Source organism: Moschus berezovskii, chromosome 20, assembly GCF_049115385.1.
Source record: "Moschus berezovskii isolate FMDL1 chromosome 20, NW_MosBer_1.0, whole genome shotgun sequence".
NCBI lineage: Eukaryota > Metazoa > Chordata > Mammalia > Artiodactyla > Moschidae > Moschus > Moschus berezovskii.
In genome coordinates, this window is record NC_142479.1 from 48,804,286 (window position 1) to 48,829,785 (window position 25,500).

Here is a 25,500-nt window from a genome sequence, read left to right on the forward strand (position 1 = left end):
GCAAAGGTCTGTATAGTCAAAGTTATGGTTTTTCCAGTAGTCATGTATGGGTGTGAGAGCTGGACAATAAGTAAAAAAGGCTGAGTGCCGAAGAATTGATGCTTTCGAACTGTGGTGCTGGAGAAGACTCTTGAGAGTCCCTCAGACTGCAAGGAGATCCAACCAGTCAGTCCTAAAGGAAATCAGTCCTGAATATTCATTGAAGAACAGATGCTGAAACTGAAGTTCCAATACTTAGGCCACCTGATGCAAAGAACCGACTCATTGGAAAATACCCTGATGCTGGGAAAGATTGAAGGCAGGAGGCAAAGGGGACAATAGAGGATGAGTTGGTTGGATGGTAACACCGACTCAAGGGACATGAGTTTGAGCAAGCTCAGGGAGATAGTGAAGAACAGGGGAGCCTGGCGTGCTGCATTCCATGGTGTCACACAGAGTCAGACAGGACTGAGCAACAAGGATCATAGGACCACAGAGACTTAGGTCAGAGGGAGGCTTGGGCGCTCACTTCAGCAACACATATATTAATACGGATACGATACAAAGAAGATTAGCATGGCCCCTGTGCAAGGATTACATGCAAATTTGTGAAGCGTTCCATATTTTTTCATTGAAAAAGACACACACATATACCCCAATGTTCATTGCAGCACTCTTTACAATAACTAGGACATGGAAGCAACTTAGATGTCCATCAACAGATAAATGAATAAAGAAGCTCTGGTACATATATACAATGGAATATTACTCAGCCATAAAAAGGAACACATTTGAGTCAGTTCTAATGAGGTGGATGAACCGAGAGCCTATTATACAGAGTGAAGAAAGTCAGAAAAAAAAACACCAAGCATCATATACTAACACATAAATACGGAATCTAGAAAGATGGTACTGATGATCCTATTTGCAGGGCAGCAATGGAGAAGCAGGCATAGAGAACAGACTCGTGGACACAGCAGGGGAAGGAGAGAGAGGACAGCATGCAAACATATACACTGCTGCTGCTGCTGCTAAGTCACTTCAGTCGTGTCCGACTCTGTGTGACCCCATAGACGGAAGCCCACCAGGCTCCCCTGTCCCTGGGATTCTCCAGGCAAGAACACTGGAGTGGGTTGCCATTTCCTTCTCCAATGTGTGAAAGTGAAAAGGGAAAGTGAAGTCGCTCAATTGTGTCCGACCCTTAGCGACCCCACGGACTGCAGCCTACCAGGCTCCTCCATCCATGGGATTTTCCAGGCAAGAGTACTGGAGTGGCTTGCCATTTCCTTCTCCTTCCTTCTTTTTTTAAAATTAATTTATTTTTTATGGAAGGATAAGTGCTTTACAATATTTTGTTGGTTTCTGCCATACATCAACATGCCTCAGCAATACATATACCTATGTCCCCTCCTTCTTGAACCTCCCTCCCACCTTCAACCCCTCTAGGTTGTCACAGACTCCCCTTTGAGTTCCCTGAGTCATAGGGACAGATTCCTTTGCTTTTCCATCAATGTCCTATACATAGAAGGTCTTGATATTTGTTGAATGACTTTTTTAGGACATAATGTTTTTGTAAAGAATTCTATGAGGAATATTTTAATAAAGCAATCAAAATTTTTAAAAAACTAAATAAAAAATAAAGAAGAAGCCTTGGAGGTCATGTGGGGCAATTCACCTTCTGGGTCCCTTCCCCCAGCCTACCTTTCTGGAAACATCAGACCTGCAGTCTGGAGATAGAAGTCTCCTCTGTAATGGTCACACCCGTGGCAGCTTCCCACGGGTACTTTGATGACAGGGGTGACCCAGGTGGATGAGCAAGCCTCTTCCTGTCCTGCTCCCTCTCCCAAAAGTTCCATCCCTGGCCCCAAGGAAGTGTTTGAACCAGGAGGATCACCCCCAACTCCATGCTGAGCCTGTCAGCTGGGGCTCAGGCCCCAGCCTCAGCCTCAGGACCCTCCTGCTCAAAGCTCATGATCTCTAGGACTCTGGGGCTGGGCAGAGTGGGCAAAGATAAAACCCAACACTGCCTCTTTCAGACCTAGCCCATGATGGGGCTGCAGGCCAAGAACTATGAGTACCTGGCTCTCTCCTTCCCAATTCTGGCCCAACCTGCAAGAACTGGGCTTGGGAAAAGCTTGTTCAGGATCTGGGAAGTAGGCACTGTATGCAGAAGACAGTCTGAGCTCTAAGGAGGTGGAGGCATGGCAGTGGGCAGTCTGCAGAGGGATGGGGAGGGAAAGGGCAGGAGAGACAACCCCAGAGGGTTTCTGATGGAGCCCTCAGCCTGAATGAGGTTGGAGGCCTGCTGGTATCTGGCTGCTAGTGCAGAGTGTGGGGTCCAGGAAGCCTCCAGTCCTGCCCCTGGGAGAGGTTGTGTCTGGTGGATCCCAGGCTTGGAGGTCAGGGACACTCCTTGAGTCTTGCCAGCTCTCCAGACAGGTGTGGCCCAGCCCTAACCAGTGAGGTCACTCTGGGCCATCACCACCCTTGGTGGGCTCCTTTGTTCTTTTCCTACAGCATTCCTGCCCTGTGCCCCACTGGCACAAGCCTGGGACGTGCCAGGGGGTCAGTGAGCTGGGTGGGTTTAGCAGCTGCTTGGGCCAGGGGAAGAGGTGAAAGGGGTCAGGCAGAGTTGGCAAGCTGCACCCCCAGTCTGTGCCTCAAAGGCCACTTGTAGATCTCATCCCATTTGCCAGACCCAAGCCCTTGCCTGTAGGCGTTTGAGGGGCTTTGGGCTCTGGAGGAGGCGTTGGGCCCCCGAGGAGGTGTCCTAGAGGATGGGGAAAGAAGCTCCTCTGGTGGAAACAGCTGGTGCAGCCCATCGGCCCTCCTTCCCCACTAGGCCTCACCCTCTTCTCTCCTTCCCTTCCAGAGCTGCTCCTCAACTTCCTCTTCGGGAGCCCTTACAGATTCCTCCCCACTCTGGCCAGGCTCAGATCTCCATCTTGCCCCAAGTGTCAGGTACCTGGAACTGTGGGCTTTGGCCCTACCCCTGGCTGCTTACTAAGGACCTCCAGGAAGTAAAGCAGAAACATGCAGCTCTGCCAGGTGTGGAACAACTGGGTACGTCCCTGGGCACCAGACCTGCCAAACAACCTGCCACTGCTGCTGCTGGAAGCAAAGGAAACAACAAGCCAAGCTCCCTGCACCTGGTGCCCAGAGCCAGGGATGATCCTCTGGGTGCCCAGAGCTGTCAGGAAAAAGAAGAGTGAAGGGCCAAGGGGAGCACACCCCTAGGGGCAACAGGCATTCCTTCTCAACCATTGGACTGGGCCAGGCTCTGCCACCAATCTGCCATCCCGGGAGACATGCCACCCACCAATGGAGCAAACAGTCACTCACCCTAAGCCACTTCTTCAACTGCAGCTCACAGGCAGGACAAGTTCATCTTATAGAGAGCCTCCTTCCTGGCTCTTGCCTCTCCTTATCTTATCCCCAGGAGCAGAGACACCCTCTCCTTTTTCCAGTACTGCTCCCTTCACTCCTTCCTAGCCCTGCTTGCTCCACATTCCCCTCCTCCAAGAAGTCCACCATGGTTTCTCCCCTGCTCCAAGCTGTTGGCTACTTAACTCCTCCCCCATCCCATCCCCAGCCCAAGTACCCCTGTGTACAAAGGCTAGCTCACATGGAAGAGTTGGGCGGGGGTGGCGGGGAATTATTCTTGGTATTTATTATTACTCAGGGGCTTCACTGGTAGCTCAGCTGGTAAAGAATCCACCTGCAACACAGGAGTCCCCAGTTTGATTCCCGAGTTGGGAAAATCCCTTGGAGAAGGGATAGGCTACCCACCTCTGTATTCATGAGCTTCCCTGGTGGCTCAGACTGTAAAGAATCCACCTGCAATGTGGGAGACCTGGGTTCAATCCCTGGATTAATTAGGAAGATCACCTGGAGAAGGGCATGGCAACCCACTTCAGTATTTTTTTTAAATTTATTTTATTGGAGGCAAATTACCTTACATTAATCTATTGGTTGGTTTTCCATACATTGACACGAATCCGCCCCGGGTGTACATGTGTTCCCTTTCTTGAACCCCCCTCCCACCTCCCTCTTCCCCATATCCTCCCTCCGGGTCATCCTCGTGCACCAGCCCCAAGCATCCTGTATCATGCGTCGAACCTGGACTGGTGATTCATTTCACATATGATAATATACATGCTACAATGCCGTTCTCCCCAATGATCTCACCTTCACCAGTATTCTTGCCGGGAGAATTCCCATGGACAAAGGAGCCTGGTGGGCTACAGTCCATAGGGTCCCAAAGAGTCGCAAAAACACAGCTGAGCGAATAAGCACAGAACACAGCATTATTCCTCGGACGTTTTACAGTTTTCCTAACACTTTCCCTGACAACTGACTCAAATCATCTTTAACATTACTAAGGTAGACAGAAAGGGCTAAGTATCTATCTTTCTATAGAGGACCCTGGGGCCCAAAGAAAGAGGAGATTTGACCAAGATCACGGAACCTATTAGAGGACTCAACCCAGGTCTCCTGACCCTCCGGGAGGCCCCCCGCGGGGACTGGCACCGCTTGTTAGTCTGGGAGGGCCTCCTGGAGGAGGTGTTCTGCGCGCTGCCTCAGGAGGGAAGGCAGAGACCCAGGTAGAGAAGCGGCGCGGGCCTCGGTGGGCTGGGCGGCGTGGGAACCGGCCAGGCTGGAGCGAGGGGAGGGGGCGCCGCGCTCACCGCAAGGTTCCGCCCCTCGGCGGGCGCAGACAAAGGGGTCGCTGTGCCCAGTCGCCCCCTCCCCTTGCTCGGCGCCCCGCGCACGCCCCCTCTCCCCAAAGCTGCTTTCAATTTAAACGCCTCCAACCAGCGGGCGCTGCCCCGGGGGGCGCGACCGCAGCGCCGAGCGCCCCTGTAATTTCCGCGGGGAGCTGACCGGCTCAAACACGGCCCCGCGGTGCCCCGACCGCAGGCCCCGAGACCGGAGACGGCGCCCAGACGGCCTTGCCCGGGTCGTGGGAGCGCCGCTGGGGCGGCCTCCTCCGAGGGCCCGGCCGGGCCCCGCCGCCTCCTCCACGCAGCCCAATGCCACCAGGAAGCCTGCGCGCCTTCCCCCATCACTGCTGCCTCGAAGTCCCTCGCATCTCTAAAATCCCAACTCCCTTTAGGGGAGGAAACCGGTTCAGGAGTACCCATTCTGAAGGAGTACCCCCCTTCAGACTAGAGGCTCCCTGAGGGCAGGGGTTATTTCTTTTCAGACTAGGGGCTTGTAAGGGAAGGTATTGGGTCAATGCGTCCCCCCCAGACTGGGGAGATCTTGGACGGCAAGGGTTTGGGGTCTCCCTAAAAGACAGGGAGTCAGTGAAAGAATGTCTGTAAAGCATGGAAGCCTGGTGCTCAGACCTAGAGTAAATTTTTGTGCTTTGCTTGTTAGTTAATACTACTACTAGTTACCGTTTCCCCAAAGCTGGGGCCCCAGGAAGCAGGCATGGCCCACCTTTCGTCCCTTTCCCCCAGTCCACAAGTGCCTACCCAGAACAGTCAGGAAAGAGGACACTTCTCATGCTGCCCCCTCCCCAGGGACCTCTTTGGAAGATGAGTCTAAGTGATCTGAGCTGGAGTTCCTATTTGCCTGCTGAGGAAGTGGAAGGGAGGGCCCTGCCCCCAGGTTAAAGAGGAGGGGACCCCAGCCTTTGGGCCTCCAGGGAAGAACCCAGCATGGATTGTCTCAAAGGGGTAGATGGGTAAGAGCCACGGACTTGGGGAATCTATCTGCAGATCCTCACCTTAGCACAGATCAGGCAGAAAGGCCAGCTGGACACCAGGAAGAACTTTTGAGACCTGGCAGGGAACTCTGGGGGCTTCTCCAGGTAGGGCTTTGTGTTGGGATGGTGGACATGCCTGCCAAAGCTCCCTTCTGGCCTGAAGGGAGCTTTGTATTCTGTTTCCTGCTCCCCTCGGCCTGGGAGCTCTGCCCACCCACCCTCCTTTCTGAGAATTCTGGAGGGAGCATTTTGAGTTAATACATATAAGTGAATTGTCTCAAGTGCCTAATGTCCCTGGATCACTGCTACTCTCAGTAGATGGGGCTCCACTGGAATTTTCCAGATCATGGTGTATGTGTGTGTGTGAGAGAGAGAGAGAGAGAGTGCATGTGGTGTGTTGAAGGAGCACAGCTGGGGGCCCTGCTTGCCCTGAATGCTCTGCTCCACCTTGTCCCCTCCCCCGTGTCCCAAACACCCCTCTCTTTCCAGCCTGGCTTTTGTGGTGAAGCTAATCAGAAGTAATTATGGGGAAGGAGGGGTCCTTAGAGGGACCCCACAGAGACCACCTCATCCGCCCTGGCCCAGCCGTGGTGGCCCTGGCCCCCGGGGCCTAGGCCTCGCTCAGCTCCTCCTGGTGAGAGTGAAGCCAGCAATGCCACCCCTGCCCGCGGCTCCCCTCTCTCCCTGCTGACCCAGCCTGCAGCCACAGGTAAGCTCACTCATCTGGGTTCCCCTCAGCTGGCCCCCAGTTTTTCCATCCTCATTCGTTCATCCCACATTCACTGGGTACCTTCTCTGAGCCAGGGCCCATGCTGGGCACTGAAGTGACTGGTGCCTGCCCTGGGACATGGGTCAGCGTAGACACTGCGGAGGAGAAGGCAGAGGGCCCCCTCCAGAGGCACAGGCAATTCAGGGAGGCCCTCCCCTCCCCACCACCTTGCTGGTGCTGAGGGGGCTTGGGGGACAGAGACCATCAGCTCCAGAAGCTGTGAGGACTTCCTGACTCTGCACTCCTAACCTGGCAGGCCACCCAGTCCTGCCTCCCACCCAGTGTTGACAGATGTCAGGCCAGCCCAGCTCTGTCTTCCCGCCCTGCCCCTGCCCTCCTCTGGCAGCCTCTTCCAACTACCTCTGTTCTCCCTGCTTCTTTGCTCAGCGGTCCCTCAGCACGTGTGGAGACCCTCAGTCAGCACACGTGGGGTTCAGAGCCTTAGACACCTCAGAGAACAGCTGTCCTCTCTATTTCCCACACGCAGAAACTGAGGCCAGGGCGGGTGGCGGGGCGAGTGCAGGCAGTCAGCGCAGCAGAACTGAATCCTGGACTTCTGACTCCTGGTCCAGTGCTCTTCCTGGGGAGTCCTTCTTGACCTGCACCTGAGGGCAGTTTGGGTCTGCTCCTTCCTCCATCCCTTTACCGTGCCCAGGAGAACTGAGGAGCAAAGAGGGTCTCCACCATCTTGCCTCCTGCCCTGCCCCAGTAGCCTGGGCCCCGAAGATGGGTGGTGGGGTGGGAAGGACCAGAGTGCGGCTCAGTTGAGGGTCTCTAATTTGCTCCTGCCCCTTGATGTCCAGAAGAAAACAGGCCTTCTGTGCCCAAGAGACTTCCAAGCAGAAGTGGAGGTCAATGGCCCCCCCACTCGCCCCGGAGGTGCCAAGGTGGTAATTAGGCTTGGGGGTGGGCCCTGAAAGGATGGGGGTGGGGCAGCCATTATCCCCAGGAGCTGAGCTGGGCAGAGGAGCTGTGTGGTCTGGGCAAATGGGTGGTTTGTAGGTGGTCTGGGGAATGAATGAGTGAGTGTTTGGGAGGGAAGCTGGTGGGGGGGAGCAGAGAGAGGGGAGGGAGCAGGCGGAGGGTAGAGCAAAGCTGGGTCGTCTCTCCCTGGACTCGCTGGTCTGGACCCCCGCCCCTGTTCTGAGGCATCACCAAGGAGAGTCCCATGAGGCACCTGGGGGTCTCAGGGATGCTTGCCCTGGGCCTGCAGCAGTGGGCCGCCTGGGCTGCCACATGGGGTGGGGGTGTTGAGGAGAGGATGGGGTTGGGGAGGGGGCCTGGCGAGCTCTCTGCTGAGATCATGGTTCTAGGAAGCCACCGTCTCCCCACCTGCTCCCTCAGCTTCGGCGGGGAGAGGGGAGGAGGCTGGCGGAGGTGGTTCAATGCTGGGTCCCTGGCATGTGGGATAGTGCTGGCCTACCGCCCCTGTCCCCACTCCCAGCCCTTGTCTGATCCCTCTCACTGTAAGGAACAATTCCTTCCTGGACTGCAAAGGGCCCTCTGATTGAATCTATGCCCCTGTCTCAGCCTCACAGGAGCTGCACATCCACGAGATGACCTCTTCCACTAACCCTCAGGATCACCTGTCCACTGCTTCTCCACTCAGGCTGCATGCAGTAAACTATTAGCGACTTCACCACCCTGAGCTTTGATTTCCCTCCGTGTGAAATATAAGTAATACAGTATTCACTATGAGGATCAAAGAAGCCAGCCAGGGTCTTCATTCTTAAAATGGCAGTTGTGGCAATGATTAATGACTGACAAGATGTCTCTTGTGTCCAGAGGGTAATCCTCCTCCCAGGAATGGCTACCTGGAACCCAGGACCTGGCTGTGACCCGTGGCATAGGGACCAGGACTGTGACAGGCAGGCAGTGAGGTGAGCAGGTCATGGGGAAGGGGTGGGGTTACTGGACTGTCCAGTGGCACCTGCTGGGGCCTGGGGCACATTCCTCCTCCCCTGCTCTCCTCACCTGCCAGCTGCCACCTGTGATGTCAGCGCCACTGCTCACCTGGCTTCTGCAGCAAGAGAGTGCAGTGAGGCTAGCAGACACAGCTGCTCTGAGGGAAAGAATGAACTGAGGCAGCAGCCCCATCTGGACAGCCTGCTGGGGCACCTTAGTTGCCCGCCCTCCTAGAGGGCAACCCTCAGCACCCTGGGAGGACCCTCACGACAGGGCTGGATCTCCACTCTCAGACTGGTATCCCCCTGAGGCAGGGACTGGACCCTCACCATCAGAACAAAGGATTCGTGAAGGGGAGCTTACCCAAAGACCCTGGCCCATGGGGACTGGACTGGGATTTGATGGGCCAAGCCCCTCTCTGGGTTTAATAGTCTTACTGTACTCCTTGCTGCTGCTGCTGCTGCTAAGTTGCTTCAGTCGTGTCCAACTCTGTGCAACCCCACAGACGGCCTCCCACCAGGCTCCCCCATCCCTGGGGTTCTCCAGGCCAGAACACTGCAGTGGGTTGCCATTTCCTTCTCCAATGCACAAAAGTGAAAAGTGAAAGTGAAGTCGCTCAGTCGTGTCTGACTCTTAGCGACCTTATGGACTACAGCCTACCAGGCTCCTCCATCCATGGGATTTTCCAGACAAGAGTACCGGAGTGGGGTGCCATTGCCTTTTCCGACTGCACTCCTTATTCACATCCAAAATTCTCCATTGCTGGGAAAGTCTGCAGCAAAGCCAGAAAGAACTAGAAAATCTAGGAGACTGTCTGCTGCCCTGTGATCTGGAAGTGGCTGAGGTCAGGGGGAAGGACAGGGCCTGTGGAGAAGCAGACTCTACATTAGGGTCATTCCCAAGCCAGTCTCCCTCCTCCTTTCCCTCCTCGAAGCCAGCCAGGCTAATCCCGCCTCTCCCTCTGTGCTCTGTCCCCACTGAGCTAGAGCTGGAAGGGACTGGTTGGCTTTAGTGGTGGGGGTGCAACCAAGGGAAAGAAGGAAACTTTATCCCCCAGACCTGCAGTCAGGCCAACACAGCAGCCTCTGGGGGCTGCTCCTGGGTGGCTGAGCCCTTGAGGATGGGAAAGCCCAGATTCGGAGCCAATGATGCTCGTACCTTCAGATGTCAGCACCCACTCTCCCAGGAGGAAAGAGAGCCCCTTTCCCACCATTCCCTACTCACTCCAAATATGGATCATCTGGGCTTGGGGGATGAAGGAGGAGGGGAGCTGCCCTAAATGCGATGCTCTTTCCGAGGAACTGGGAGGATCCCGAGGCATGGTGGGAAGTATCAGTTGAGAGTCATGTAGACAGAGAGAGGATAGAGCTTTGGAGAGAGGCTCCGGACTAGAAGACCATCTTGCCCATGCCTCCCTTCCACGCCAATCCTTGCTCAATACCCCTCCGAGAATGTCTCCTGTTTTCAGGTCTGCCTCGATGTGCATGGTGGAGAAGGAAATGGCAAACCCACTCCGGTATTCTTGTCCGGATAATTCCATGGGCAGAGGAGCTTGATGGGCTACACTCCATGGGGTTGCAAAGAGTCAGACACGACTGAGCGACTAACACACACACACACACGCCATGTGCATGCAATGCAGAAGTCTCCGCAGCCTCACCTCAAAAATCAAAACACATTCATTAAAGGCCTACTGTGTTCCAGACCCTCTTTGTGCTGAAGGGTGGTGTTCTAAGCATGAATGAGCAATACTCCCCTCCCTCACTAGCTCACAGTCTAGGGGCTGTAACACACAAGGCAGATTCCAGTTCAAGACAGAATGAAATACATGCTAGGCAGAGACGCCAAGAGATCTGGGTGTACAGACAGGGAAATTCATCCTGACAAAAGATCAAAGATAACCTTCCCAAGCATCCAAAGGTAATGTAGAAAGTAATTCGGATCCAATACCCTGAAGTGCCTCTTCTGCCTAGAAGCCTTCTTTGAGTCCCCAGTCTAAATCTGTCCCACCCCATTATAAGTTCTCCTTGAGTTCCTAAAGATACCCTGAACTTATCACAGTTTGTAAGGATATGTTTATTTATGGGATTATGTGATTAATTCTTCTCCCCCACAGCACCGTAAGTGCCAGGAACAAGCTTGTCTGTGAGCCAAGGTGGTGGGCCATGAAAGCATGCAGCATGGCTAGGGTGAAACAAGCCACTAGATGTGGCTGGAGTTAAGGGGGTGAAGTGCATAGTGGCGGCCCAGACTGGCAGGGGAAATTGGCACCCGATCAGGGCAGGCTGTAAATGCCAGGCAACATTGGGACTTTATCCTGCTGGCAGTGGGGAGCCATCAAAGGTTTTTGAGCATGAGAGTGGCATGTTCCAACCTGTGTTCTGAGATTCCAGGATCCCTTAGTACAGTGCGGAGGAGGGGTGGGGGGTTGAGGTGTGCCCCCCTGGAGCCAGGGGAACCAGCCTTTGTTGCAATAGTCTCAGGGACTGGTTTTAAAAGGCCTCAGTTTTGCATCTGGAGCAATCAAAGTGGAAAGAAAAGTGGGCAAGTTTGAACTACTAATCCTACAGAAAGGATGGGGTTTGGTGACAGTTGGATGGTAAAAGGAGTGGACATTAAGGATGACTTGCAAATTCTAGTCATACTGCTTTGGAGATGGTGATGCGTTCGAGCTGGATAAGGCATACCCAAGGTAGCAGTTGTTGAGAAAGATGAGCTATATTTGAAAGATTGAAGGCAGGAGGAGAAGGGGACAACAGAGGATGAGATGGCTGGATGGCATCATTGACTCAATGGACATGAGTTTGAATAGCCTCCAGGAGTTGGTGATGGATAGGAAGCCTGGTGTGCTACAGTCCATGGGGTTGCAAATAGTTGGACATGACTGAGTGACTGAACTGAACTGAACTGAGCTATATTTGGACATACTCCTGATATCCACTGTCCATTCTCCTACTGTAGCCAAAGTCAGTGTTTTCTTACCCCTCCACACAGGCTTCAGGGTGGCATAACTTCCCCCAGGGTGGTGATGCTCATAGATATCAGGGGGGAAGGTGGGGGTGGGCAGGTAGGAGTTGGAACTGAGTATTGGTCCTTCTCTCTTCCTGTCCTTGCTTGACACTGCCTTTTGACTGAACCTCTGGCTTCCTGCTCCTCTTGGCATTCCCACCCCTCCAAAAGGAACTTTCCAGGGAGGCTGGATAAGATGGGGAAGAGATCAGGACTCTGAGACAAGTTTAGCTCCTGGAGCTTTGCCCTCCTCACCCCTGCCCACTAGATACCCCTGTGCACACCTGGATTCTTGGAACTCTTAGCAGAAGAGATAAGAGAAGGGTCTGAGAAAAACATAGGGCTGTGGGGCGGCACTGGGTCCAGCCATATTCAGAGTATTAAGAGGGAGTGTGGGCCCCAGACATGGACCCTGAACGATAAACTCAAGGTTGAACTTGCAATCCTCTATGGAGGGCTCAGGAGTCAGTTATCAGACCCTGGAAGCAGGAGCCCAGACCTCAGGACATCCCAATATGCCCCAGGGTGAGTCCTGGACAGAGAGCAAATGCCTGGCTGGCAAGACCCCCGATGAAAAGAGATGCATTCTGCATCACCCACACCTAGACCTCACAGCTTTCCAAACTGCATTCCCTGGAATCCTCCCTAGGTGTTTCCATCAGATGGGTGGAAGGGAAAGGGGACTTCACCCTCTACTCCAACCAGAAACTCTCCACTTTGTTTGATGTATATACTAGGCATCTGCCTGAGACTCCTGCCTGGGGGGTGTGGGAGGGGAGGGGCGGAAATGTAGGTTGCTACTGAAACATAAAAATACATAATCCCACATTTTAAATTACTGACCTAATTCTATACATTGCAGAAACTCAGTTTTAGAGCCCACTTTTCCTGACTCTAACAGCTGAGCTGATCCTCTTAGAGCTTCGGATGTCTGCACAGCATGAATATATGGATTTCTGGACTCTCGGTCCAGTGCTCAGAGCTTCAAGGGACTTTCCAGGAGAGGGCACAGCATCATGGGAGGTTGGCCCGCCCCGCGGAGAGCCTTGCGGGGGAGGCGGCATCATCTGTCACAGGAGACCTGGCTCTCAGCTGTGTCAGCCGTAGGACCGAAGGGGCCTGAGGCCAGCGGGGTGGAGGTGGGGGACCCCCCCCCCCGCCAGCGCCCAGACGCCCACTCAGCCGGCGCGCCCAGCCTCCCGCCCAACCGCCGCTCCAGCATCCCGCCCCTCTGCCCCTCGTGGCTGGCGACCACCCGGCAGCTGGCGGCAGCGAAGGGGTGCGGCCAAGAAAGGGTTAATCTGTGGAGCCTTTCATCAGCAGCTTGGCGGGCTCCCAAGGCCCACAGGCTGGGTACCTGGGCGCCTACCTCCGTCGGTGGGGCGGAGACGTGACCACAGGGCAGCCCTGCCGTCTGCATTCCTCCCGCGTGAGTGCGTGAGTGACAGCCGCCGCCGCGCCTGAGCCCCTCGCCGGCGCCCCGCCCTCCTGCCCAGCGCGGGGCAGAGGCGGGGGCGGGCCCCAGGGGAGGGGCGGGGAGGGGAGGACACCCCCTCCACCTGCCATCCCCCAGCCCACCCCGACCCGCACGCACACCGCGCCCCCTCTGCTCTCCTCTTGCTGTGACCAGTGCTCTGGAGTGAGTCCCGGCGTGGGGAGAGACAGAAAACCCTGCTGGGACACAGCAGAGGAGCAAGGCACACGCTGTGTCATGAGGTCAGGCTTCAGGGATGGAGAGATGCCCTGGGCTTCCTGGAGGAAGGGTCAGGACCGGACAGGCACAGCCAAGTCCTAGGCCCGGGTCCCTGGGATTTCTACCTTTGTTCCCTGTATCCTTCTCCTGCTCCAGCTCTCCACATAGGTTTCAACCCTCCTATTACACAGTGGCCGCATGGGCCAGCCTCAGTTCCTCTTCCCTGAACTCAGGGCTCTTGCCTTTGATCTCCTCTTGGGGCCTGTTGGTGGAAACAGGAAGTTGCCTTTGGCTTGAAGCAAACTCAGACAGGGTGTAAACAGGCAAGGACCCCACCTGCAGGCTTCCCCAAGGTGGAGACCAAGTGTCAAGACAGCGAGGCGCGTCTTTGCTCTGACACAGAGGCAGAAATGCGCTCCCTTCACCCTAGGCCTGGGGTTCTCCACGAAGGCCAGATGGACTAGAGAGAGGCTTCGTAGATGCGTCCTCGTCTTCACGAAGAGCCTCTCCCTGAAGTGGGGCTCAGCCCAAGGCCCAGCACCCCTCCTCCAGACACATGGCACCACTCCTGGAGAGGAACTCCTCCCCCCCTGGTGGTATCTAGGGTTGCCCAGAAAAAGGAGCTGTGCAGCTCCCCAAACGCCTTAGTCGCCCCAGGGTCATCAGACCCAGGAAACTAGCAGAGACTCCTGAGAACTTTCCACATCCCTCTTCAAATTGGCACTTCAAGCACAGTTTGAAGTGCAAGCTCAGCCCTTGTCTCCGGCCTCTCTCTCTGTTTGGCTTCCAAGGGCCCTGGGCTTATGTGCAGAGAAGAGGGAGGGAGGGGTTTGGCGGGAAGAGGCATGTGGAGGGGAGATGGGTCAGGGCAGGGGCAGGTGGGGCCAGCCCCCGAGCAGCCCTGCTCCAGGACCATGGAAGCACTACTTTGTCCCCTAGCCTCCCTCACGCTCCAAGATTCTCAGCCATCTTCTTTACATCTTGGCTCCTTTCAGTTCTCTCTCAGGGAGGCCAGTTGCTGCTGAGCAGGTAGAAGTTGGTCTGATATCTAGATTTTCAGAAGTCTTCTCGGCCTTTGGAATCCTGCCAGGATGGCCTTCTCCCCCGTCTCTGTCCTCAGTTAATTATGTAATTAATGCCTGGGGAGTGGGGTTGAGGCTGCTTTCAGGGGAGGAGCAACTGACTCCCTGACTTGGGAAAGAAAGTGAGAATGAAAGTGTTAGTCCGACTCTCTGCGACCCCACCGACTGCAGCCCGTCAGGCTTCTCTGTCCATGGAATTCTCCAGGAAAGAATACTGGAGTGGGTAGCCATTCCCTTCTCCTGGGGATCTTCCCGACCCAGGAATCAAACCTGGGTCTCCCACATTGCAGGCAGATTCTTTACCATCTGAGCCACCAGGGAAGACCCCCACCCAACTTAGGGCAGAGGGCTTATTCCTGACCTCAAGAAAACAGCAGTCTTTGTCTGAACAGGAGATGGAGTAAGGAGGTGGAGGGGGGCAGATATCCAGGAGATCCTGCTTTGCACTGCCACAACTCCGCCCTGGGGCCAATGACTCCATCTCAGTTCTCCCATCTCTGAAATGGGATAATAACTCCAGAAACCACACACAGCGGCTGTTCTGAAGGTTCCTCTCTTAATTAGAGATGGGTGCTGGGTGGTCGGTGCCCTGGGAGAGCAGGCCAGCTTGGCTGCTGTGATCACACCCCAAGTCCATGGTCCTCAGCATGAATGAGATGAATCACTAAGTTACCCACTGCCTGCCCCAGTGGCCCCCCAAGTCAGGGTATCCTTCCAACACCCCAGGCACTACCTTTAAAAGAAAGCTGAGGAACCCACAAATAATAATAAGGCATAAGGCAAAATCAGGTAAGGACAAAATAAAGTCAAATGAGAAATCAGGCAGCAGATCTCAGAAGAACCAGCTCTCTGCCTGGTTGCTGGGGCTGATGCTTAGATAGCGTGACCAGCTGTCCCAGTCTGCCCAAGACTGTTCTGGCTTCAGCACAGAAAGACCACATCCCTAGAGACCTCTTAGTTTAGGAAAAACTGGGACAATTGATCACCCTTTTTCAGGGGGCTTTGGAGGTTGGAGAGATCACAGATGTCTGATTCCCTTTACTCCTCCTGGTTTTCTTTAGGTATCCATGTAGCAATAGAAAAATGCTGGAAGCCTGAGAAGCTTCCACCCCAAAACTATATGACATCACGATGGAAAGCAGTTCTCCCTAATGCTGTAGGCTAGGACCCCTTTCCCCAATCATCTCTATTCCAGGAGAATTCTCATCCAGGAACTGTGGTCCTGGGCCCCTTCATATACTTCAGGCAACAGCAGAACCCTGGTGCTCCCTGGCAACCAGGGAGAATCTTTGAGGAGACAAGCCCCAGGTTGCCATCTGGTGGTAATTCCCCAGGGAAGAGATTTGCCCAGGTGACCTCTAGGTCAGGCTCCTTTAAATAGCCCCAAATTGCCTTTGACACAGGCAACCTAGGGTCACTGCTGGGGGAGGAAGACCCAAGACTTTGAAGGCCACACCCCCAATGGTACTACCTTGAAACTGCTTCTAGGGGCAAGCCTTCCAGCTGTGCAACAGTCATCCACAGGTATTTCTGAGGGGCAGCTGCGGCAGCAGTCTCTGGGAGGGGCAGGGAAGGGGTGAAGGGAGTGGGAGCAGGCCCTCCCTTATACACTCCTAGCTGTTTTCTTTTAGGAAACACCAGACCCTGCCTCCCCCCCCAACACACACACATCCATGAATCTCTGTTGATCTCAAAGCATAGCCATCACTGTGTAAGATGAGGTACTAAGGGCCAAGGGAAACCTGGTGGAAAGCTTAGAGAATGCTGCTCCGCAGGCCCCACCCAGCTGTGCATCTACACACAAATAGGGCATACAGGTGCCTGGGTCCTGTTTGGAGCATGCCATCACCCATGGAAGCGGGTTAAGGGGGTGGTGGGCAGGCAGCCTGGCCTTGGGCCTCTCACTCAGAGCCAGGCCCCCCAGGCTGGCCAGGGAGCTGTCAAACCCCCCACTACAGAGACAAATGGAGCCGTCAGAGAAAATAGCTTCTAATGGGGAGCAGGAGCCAGCCTGGGCTGGGGGTGGGGGGAGGACTCTGCTGGCCAGATGTGAATTCTTCACTAATCACACCAAATTGGCCCAATTTGTTCACTGACACTTGGGGGACTGGCTTCATCTTTCTCCCACTGAGCAGTCTCCCTCCCTCCCGCATGGAAGTGCTTTTGCTCTAGGGATGAGGCTGGCCAGCTGACAGCAGGCTGGGGGAGAAGGGGATGAGGCCAGATTTACACACACCCCTCCCTGTGGGAGCCCAGAAGTTGGCTTGGGCCGGCCTCCCCTCCATCTCTGCCAATCCACGAGGCCCTGGGTGCTGAGGAGTTTAGGGACCCTGGGGAAGGGGGCAAGCAAGAAAAGGGGGTTAAGGCATCTGCTCCATGGGAAACAGGTATCATAGGCAGGAACTAGGGAATTGGAGATATTCTTGGGAAAAGCAGGGAGGGGTCTTCAGAAGGTCTAGGGCATCACTTCAAACAAGATGATGTCACTTCTTGGAGGCAGAAATGTTTCCCAGGTCCCATTAGGGCCACAGTGGTGGTGAGGGGAGGCAAAGGAGAGCCCTTGGCCCCTCTCTCCAGCCCTGAGGAAAACTGACCCCTTAAATGCGTCTGCCAAAAACCATGTCCTGAAGGTGGGACTAGCAAAGCTGCCAGTGAGACTCTGGGAAGAACTTCCTCACCTTCCACTTCACTTGGGCCTCTCTTTCTCCAAAGCAGATCAAGAGGCGACAATGAGATGGGCATCTACGGGGGTTTGGGGGCTCCAGGAGGTGGGATGGGGCAATGATGAGGAGTCAGCCAGGGCAGGGACAGAAATGGAGGCCCCAGCCTCTGGAACTCTCTCTTCTCTGCCCTACACCAGGAAAGGGAGCCATGCACGTGGCTCTGGGTGCTGTAGCCCGCCATCTAGGGTCCATCCTCCCCCTGTCCCCCTGACATCACCCCACCCCCACCCAAACAGCCACTGGGGCCCAGGAGTTCCAGTGGGCCCAGGCTAGGAAAGGTGGGAGTGAAGGGGAAAGCCTGTGTAGACCTGGACAGCAGGCTCAGGGCTGCTTGGGCAGGGAATTCTGACATTCTGTGGTCTAGAAAGGAAATTGTGCCAAGTCTTCCCCTTGGTTTCATGGAGTCCTCACTCTTGGGAAGGGGGATCCAGCTAGAAGAGGGCCAGAACAGGGCTAGAAACCTTGAGGCCTAAGACAGGGGTCTCCCATGCCCAGCCCAAGAGTAGTACAGCTGCTGGCCCATGCTTCCTGCCTGAGGGCTGGGGTGAAGGTGAAGGGCATCCAGGCACCCCAGCCCGGCTAGCTCTGGGGAAGAGGACAGCTCCCATTCCCAGGCCCCTTTCCTTCCTTTTGCTCTGGCCTCCTCTAGGCTAAGCAATTGCAGCCCCTGGGCATGGGCCTTAAGAACTTTCCTAGGTCACCTTTCACCCCAAATCCCAACGTTTCCAAGGCCCAATCCTGTTGTAATCAGTGCTACCCCCTTGAGGGGAATTCCACTCAGGAAACCAGAGGGGTGGGGCCATCCCTGCGGGGGAGATGGGCCACCGGGTTCTTGGAAGGCAGGGAGGTCACCTGGTATGATAACCTGTGGGACCAGGTGTGGCCTGCTCCTGCAGGAAAGAACAAGACAGAATTGGAAGAAGGGGGCTTAGGAGATAGACAAAGATAGCAGCCAAACCCTGTCGGTGAAGTCAGGGGGCATCCTGGGGAGAAAGGAGCACAGGACCAAACGGAGTCCACCCTGCTCCATCAGCAACTTAATTTTATTTGTCAATAATTTCTACTCCTCCCCACCTCACCTGCCTCCTTAGTTGTTCCCAGCTAAGTGGAGCGCCCCCTCCTGTCAGGGCTGTCAACCTGACTTCCAGAGAGCGGAGCCCGAACAGGAAGGGAGGAATACAGGAAAGTCCCTTGGTTTCTCGTAGAAACACTCTCTGCCTTCTGTTTTCTCACTCACACAGTTCCTATTTGACTTGTGGGCTTATCTTCCCTCAGACCAAGAGCTCTTGCTCCTACCCAAAGAGTCATCCTGACCCAGGTATGAATTCTAGTTCTGCTACTTGCTCTGTGACCATGATCTATTATTACATAACTTTGAGCTATTATGTAACCCCCTCAGAGACTCGGGATTCTCACCTGTGAAGCTGGAAACCTACCACAGAGGATTCTGTAAGGACTGTTGCAGATCACAGAAGCCTTTGGCTTTCTGGTCCCTGGCACACAGAGCTTCTGGGTGAGTATCCTTGGATGCATGGATGGATGGGCAGATGGACAGACTTCAAGAGCTCTCTGTTTACGTCTTTTGCTTGATTTCCTTACAGATTCGTGGGCACCATCTGGATTTCCGACAGGGATTAAGCTCTTGTGTGCCAGGGTCCTCAGCAATTAAATGGGTGGTAATGAGCCTCCCTGCCTCCTGGGGTTATTGTGAGGCTTGATGTGTAAGTCCAGGTAAAGACCAGCAGAACCTGGTACTTAGCAAGAGTTCAGTAGGTGTTGGTCCACTAAAGGCTATCTTGTCTCTTCCCCAACACAGAGCAGGGCCTTCCCTTCAGCCCATACCACTCTGTCTTTAAACAGCTAAGGAACAAGATGCCCCAGGACTCTTCTTCTTCCCTTTATCATCTTGTTGCCCCCACCCAGCCCAGTCCTCCCACCTTGGAGATCAGAAAATCCTCGCTTCATTAAACGCCTTCTCTCAGAAAAACTCTCCCCAAGACTGAAAAAACTCCAGACAAGTTCCACTTCCTCAGTGCCCTCCCTGCCCCACCCAGGACCCAGTTTGGGCCACCTGCCTTTCCCTCCCTCCCTGTCTCCAGGACAGATCCTTCCCATGTCCCTGCCCTGCTCTCAGCCAGTGACCTCCCTCTGAACCCTCCTCCCTGTTGCCCCTCTGCCTGGCACCTGGGCCTCCATCTCCCAGTGGCGGATGGTGGTTGTCTGTAGACTGAATCTGCAGCAGGTCTTGGGAGGAGCAAGGGGTGCCAGAACCAGCCCAGGCCGTCGGCTCAGGCCTCCTCTTGCTGAAACCTGCAACCTCCCAGCCCCTGTGGACACACACTCATCCCCTTCCACCGCCCCCAGGAAGTGAGCTCCAAACACCTTTGCCTTGAAACCAACAGTTGCACCTACCAGATCCTGTCCTGGGATGGTTCTGCCAGCTTGTCACCTCAGGTGGGGCCTGTGCCCTTTGCCTGGGCTCTGGTCCTGTCTAGACAGTCCTTCCTCGCTGTAACGGACTTGCCCCCATTCTGAAGTGGGCCCTATCGCAAATGACAGAGAGGAAATACGGTGGTTCTGGGCAAACAATATTTCTCAGAGTTCCCTGTGAGGGACCTGTAAGACCAGGGTCCACCGGCCAGTGGGAAGGCCATTCAGAGCAACTCACTCATAAATACTTTGATTTCTGGCCTCTGGTTTACTTGTAATAGACCGGTACATATGTACATACGCGTTTTACTCTATATTATGTCCAAGTTTGCTTTATTATAAAAAGCATGCTCCTGGGAATTCCTGGGTGGTCCAGTGGTTAGGACTCCACGCTCTCACTGCTGAGGATCCGGGGTTTCATCCCTGATTGAAGAACTAAAATCCCACAAGCTGTGTGGCCAATAAAAAGTAAAAAAAAAAAGGATGCTCTAAAATCTAAAATATATAGTTGAATTATTTTTTCTCCAAAAATCGTTAGGTCAAATAGACATATCAGAAAGACAGGCAATGTCTGGGTATCCCCTGGCACAGCCCATGTAGTACAGGGCATATCAGTGCCTCTGCCAGAGAAGCTCAGGCTGAGGGAACAGGGAGGAGGAGATTTGGATGAAGCTGGTGAACAAGCAGTCAGGGAATGTTGCAGGAAATTCTGGCACCTGATCCTTGAGGCTGAACAGAACATTATTTCTTTCCTTCCGTTGCTAAACTGACCTTATCTGAGACCAAGTTCTCCAGCCTTAAGTCTCAAACATGCCCCATTTATCTCAGATTTTTCTGCAATGGGATTTCCCCCAAGGCTCACCATCCCCAATTCCAGCCAAGCCAAATCCTTGCTCTGATCCAGAGAAGAGCCCTTGGCAGTTCCAGTTCTGGGGGAGCAGCAAAGCACATCCTTCCAATCCAGCACTTTCCCTGACACCCTCGCACACAACAGCGTTCTTCCTCTTCCAACACTCCACGCCTCAGTTTCCTTATCTGCAAACTGGTGGAGTTGAATTTTGCTCTCTGAGGATCTTCCTACAGCACAGATCTTAATCTCCTTATAGAAACTGTAGGCTTCACTAAAAAATCAGTCTCTTTACTTCAAAACTAGTATTCTTCCTTTCATTCCACTAACACCTATTGAGCCACTACCATATGCCTGGCTCCATGCAAGCTACCAGGGCGGCAGATAAAGCATGATTCCTGCCCACACAACACTCAAATGTGGGGATTAGCATGATGTTGGAGGCCTGCCTTTCTTTTTTCATCACCTAACGAATCTTAACGGAGAAGGCAATGGCAAGCCACTCCAGTACTATTGCCTAGAAAATCCCATGGATGGAGGAGCCTGGTAGGCTGCGGTCCGTGGGGTCGCTGGGGGTCGGACACGGCTGAGCGACTTCACTTTCACTTTTCACTTTCCACTTTCACACATTGGAGAAGGAAATGGCAACCCACTCCAGTGTTCTTGCCTGGAGAATCCCAGGGACGGGGGAGCCTGGTGGGCTTCCGTCTATGGGGTCACACAGAGTCGGACACGACTGAAGTGACTTAGCAGCAGCAGCAGCAACGAATCTTAAAGTACCAGAGCCTCAGGAAACCTAAGGTGGCGACCCAGCCCTGGTCCTGCCCCTGTAGAGTGAAGACCCCTCACTGCGGGACAGGAACGTGCAGTGAGTCAGCACTCAGGCTTCAGTGGAGGCAGCCTCGTTTGTACCTGGTCTCTTCACTCACTACTGAATCTCTCCAGACCTCAGTTTCCCCATGTAACCTGGACTGGATAATAGTATTCCCCTCAGACTCCTGACTCCAGCTGTGCCCCTCACTCCATTCAGCCACCTGCCACCCCTGCTCAGTCCCTGAGTCCTCTCTGCCCCCACACGCTGGCCTTCCTGCTGCACCACATGCCAAAGCCCAGCAAACACCCAACTCAGGGCCCTTAAACTTGCTGTTCCTCTTGCCTCCACTGCTGGGTCCCCGATATTCAAATGGCTGGCTCTCTCCAGGAGGCCCATCCCATCACTCCCTGTCCCCTCAGGTTGCTCCAGTTTTCTTCAGAGCACTTACCTGACATTATATATCTGCTTTCTCCCTTGTTTATTTTTTCCCCTCCCTCATTAGAATGTAAGTGCCAAGAGGGCAGAGTCTTTCATCTGACTTCTTGTTTTAATTCACTGTATCCCCAGCCTCAGAATCCAAAATAATGCCTGGCAGATAGTAGATGCTCAATAAATGTTTCCTTGAATGAATCTTGAATAAATGAATAGTGGAGGTGTGGGAAGTAAACCAAGGTAAAGCCGGTAAAGTGCTGCCCCATCTCTGGCCCAGGGTGAGCGATAATAGTGGAAACTGTTAATATTAAACACACAGCAACAGCCTGACTGAAAGGGACTGGAATTTCATGAGGAGAAAAACAAAATTCAGCCAAAATTACATGTATTACTTTATGCAATAAACACTTCTGTGGCCATTTTTGTCATCCATCTCGATTAGAAAATGGTTTACTCCCGACACTTCAAAAATTCAGCCTGCTCAGTAATCACTAATTCTTCATTTTCTTTAAGCACCTGTTATCCAACTTCTGAGGGTGCGATTTGGAAGAAATCAGCAAGATGCCTCTTCTATGGCCACCTGGGCCTGGGAGGGGGACTGACCCCCAGCCCCCGCCGCAGTGTGCTAAGTGATCACAGAGCTGGGACGGCGGTCACCATGACCAAACGGAGCCATTTCTCTTCCTGGCTGGGGCCCTGAATAAAGAAAGGGCCATGGAAGAGGCCCCATGAGGGGTCTCCTGCCTCTCATTGGGAGTCCCCACTGCCCCTCCCAGCCTGGAGTCCCCTCAACCTGGAGCTCTGGAAAGGAGGATGCCACACCCCCTCCCTCCCCTCCATGCTGAGAAGCCCATCACCACCAACCCCACATGAGGCCTTTCTTTGTCTTGGCCATTGAGGACAGAAGGGGAAGCACCTGCTTCCAATGTCTGTATGACCTGGAGATAAACGGGTCCCCACGGTCCTCCCCACTCTCACAATGGCCCCGAGTGGGCTAAAGCTTGAAGGTGACAATCCCTGACCAGTTTGAAGGGAGAGACAGGTCCCAGCCCTTCACGGCTCTACCATAAATTCACCACTTACTGGGCCAGGCTCATCTACTACCCGAATGTGGCAGGTGGGGTTAATAGCCCTATTTTGGCTGAGCAAACAGCCTCGGAGAGGTCAGGCGAGTCGCCCAAGGACAGAACCAAAGCCAAGTCCCTGTGACTAGGGCTGAACGTGAGGCGCTTCCATTACTGAAGCGTAGGCCCCAGGAGAGGAGGGGCAGCCTTCTGGGCAGGCTTGGAGGAGGAGGAGAGGCTCAGGGCTGGGAAAGGGGCGGCCAGGAGCAGAGAGGAAGAAGGCTGGGGTCGGGTGTGGCCTGTGCAGCACGATCCTGGGATTCGAAGGCGAGGTGGAGTGAGCCCAACCCGGGAGGGGCCCTCGCGCCAGCCCTGCCGCTGCCCGGCCCACAGCGCGTCCCCGGCCACCCCCAGACTGGCAGGACTGGGGGAGGACATAGCAGAGCCCGGGAGCCTAGATGTAGGGGTAAGCTCCCTCCTCCAGTGTTCCCTGGTGACTTGGGGGCCTCCGGGAAGAGGCTAGAGTGTGGGCCAGCAGGCACAGGGCCAGCCTCAGGCCGAGCCGGGTCTAAGGACAGAGCTGCCTGCAGCAGAAATTAGGCAGTGGAGCAAAAAAGAAACTAGGCAGTAGAGCAAAAATGAGGGGTCCGCTTGGGCCCTGCGCCCAGAACTAGGGGGGGTGTGGCGTCAACGGGAGGTGGGAAGTGGGAGGTGGAGGGTGGGGGAGAGAGCCTGTCGGAGGCCCGCAGGGCCTGGCTGCTTAATGGTTTTCTGAGGAGGTTCCTGGCGGATTAGAGGTCTGCTCTGAGCAGGGCGGGGCCGGGGGAGATGGGGAGAGATCGTGCAGGAGCTGCTGGGCTGCACTGGGGAGAGGGACCCCAGTTTTTGGAATGGGATAGTGCCAGGGCCTGCATATGCCCAGTGGGGCCAGAAGGTGGGGTGGCTTTTCGTGCTAACCCAGTGCCCAGTGACTGCACAGACAGATGCTGGCTCTAGACCCTGGGGAGGAATGAAGATCTACCCAAGAGAAGGTGCTGGCGGGGGTGGGGAGGGGCGAGGGGGTACCTTATATAAGACAGAAATGCCAAGTGCAGAGCAATGCATGGGGTAGGGTGTGGGGGGCTAAAGTACCCCAATGCCTGCTGGAGAGGACTTTTCCATGGGTTGAGCCTGGGAGGGGGTTGCCTCCTCCACAGGGCCCCATCTCTGCTGGCAGAATCCCCTGCCCCTCACTGAGCTTTCCCCTACTTTAAGCCTTCTCCCTTCATTACCATCCCCACCACCAATCCCCTCCCTCTGCCTCAGCCTCCCCTCACGTGGCCCCTTCTGCCTTGGCCCCTGCCAGTCCCTGCAGAGACCCATCCAAAGAGGCTAACACCTCCTCCAGCCAGGCCCAGGCCTGCAAGTTTCCCCCTCCCTCGCTGGAGCTGGCCCCAGGCAAGAGGAGCTTTCTCCTAAGAGGACCCCAATTCTCTTCAGGGAGTTGACCCAGAAGAGGGGCTGGGCCTTAAATGCAGGCTGGATGACTTCAAAGGGCGGTAGGTGGGGTTGGCGCCTGGTCACAGGTGCCACTCAGGGTGGGCCAACCTGCCCAACCAGGTCAGGGCTTGCACTGCACCCCGCCCTCTGCCCAGAACATCAGGACACAGACCTGACAGCAGCTCCACCCATCAGAGACTCCCCCAGGGCCTCCGGAGAAAGACCTGAGACACGAGATCCAGGATTCGAGGCACAGAGGGCCTGGCAGGTCATCCTAGCTATCCTCCCACCCCAGCGCCCTGAGTCTCCACACACCCACCCACGCGCACACCCACCAAGCTCTCAGCTACACAGGGACGGAGATGAGATCCAGGGCCTCAGCAGCTATGCTTAGCTTTGTTTCAAAAGTACTTCCTGCTGTCTGTCTATCCTTTGTCTGAAATTCTGAGGAAATGAACACAGAGTAGGACAGTCCCCATTCTGGCACCAGCTCCTCTGGACTATGGGGCCATTGAACCTGAGACAGGAGTCCTAGGCACACCCTCTCACGGAGCCCTCCGCCACCTCGCCAGACTATATGTCAGATGAACATCTGCACATTCCTGTGCTCAGCACCAGGTGCTCAGGACCATCTAGTGCAAGGGCTTAAAAAAGGCTAAGGTTTTTTTCCTTCCTGTAGGAAGCTAATAGCCTCAGCTTGCTGATCAGTAAAATGGAGGTAATAATAGTGCAGACCATAAGGCTGTTGTGAGTATTAGATGAAATACCTTGTGAAAGTTCTGAGCACATAGCCTGGCATAGAGTAAGTGCTCAGTGAATGGCAGGCGTCATTGCTGAGTATTAACAGGACTCAGGGAGACCACATGTGCCCGTATGGGCTTCTGCAACTGAGTGGGTTCTGGCCTTGCAAATCGGTGTTTGCCCCTGCACTGCCGTTCCACCTGCAGCTCATCTCAGAGTAACCACCCTCCGGATTCAGACTGACCCTGCTATCTACCAGAAGGGACGCCAAGGCCCCAGGCAGAGGCAGGAATGGTCGGTGGGGGCACGTGGCTATGGGCTACATATGGGGAAGACTCACAGAGGGAGAAAAGGGCACCAGAGAGGGAGTCTTAGCCAATCAAGCTGCAGGAAGGCCTCAGGAGGACAAAGCTTCCAGGAGCAGGGGGAATAAATGGAGGGAAGTGGCTCTGCGTATCCCGGGCCAGAGATAGGATGGGGACAAAGAGGGTTAGGAGCGGGGAGGGCTAGGGGAATACACAGGGTGTAAGGGGATGGAGAGATGAGATCAGCAAACAGGGCAGCAGGGAGAGCAGCTCATCCCGGCGCTTTCCAGGCCCCACACTGGCTAGGACAGGCCGGGTACCAATGAGCAATGTTAGCATCAGGTGGGGGAAGCCTGGCTTCTCAGCCAACCTGTGCCTCTACGGAGTGTATTCATCTTCATGCACTTAATTCAGCAGTTTGGCAAGGAAGTGGACATTATTTACTGAACACTGACTGCCGGGTTCTGAGCATGGACAGTGACCGAGACAGTCAGGGTCCCTGAGCCTCGGGTGCC

General features: G+C 54.7%; 1 non-coding gene across 1 annotated transcript; it reads left to right on the top strand.

Moving 5' to 3' along the window:
* Window positions 1–500: 500 nt before the first annotated feature.
* Window positions 501–607, top strand: LOC129544798 (U6 spliceosomal RNA). The gene has a single exon (XR_008683547.1). It is a non-coding gene; the product is annotated as a U6 spliceosomal RNA (small nuclear RNA).
* The last annotated feature ends 24,893 nt before the right edge of the window (window positions 608–25,500 follow it).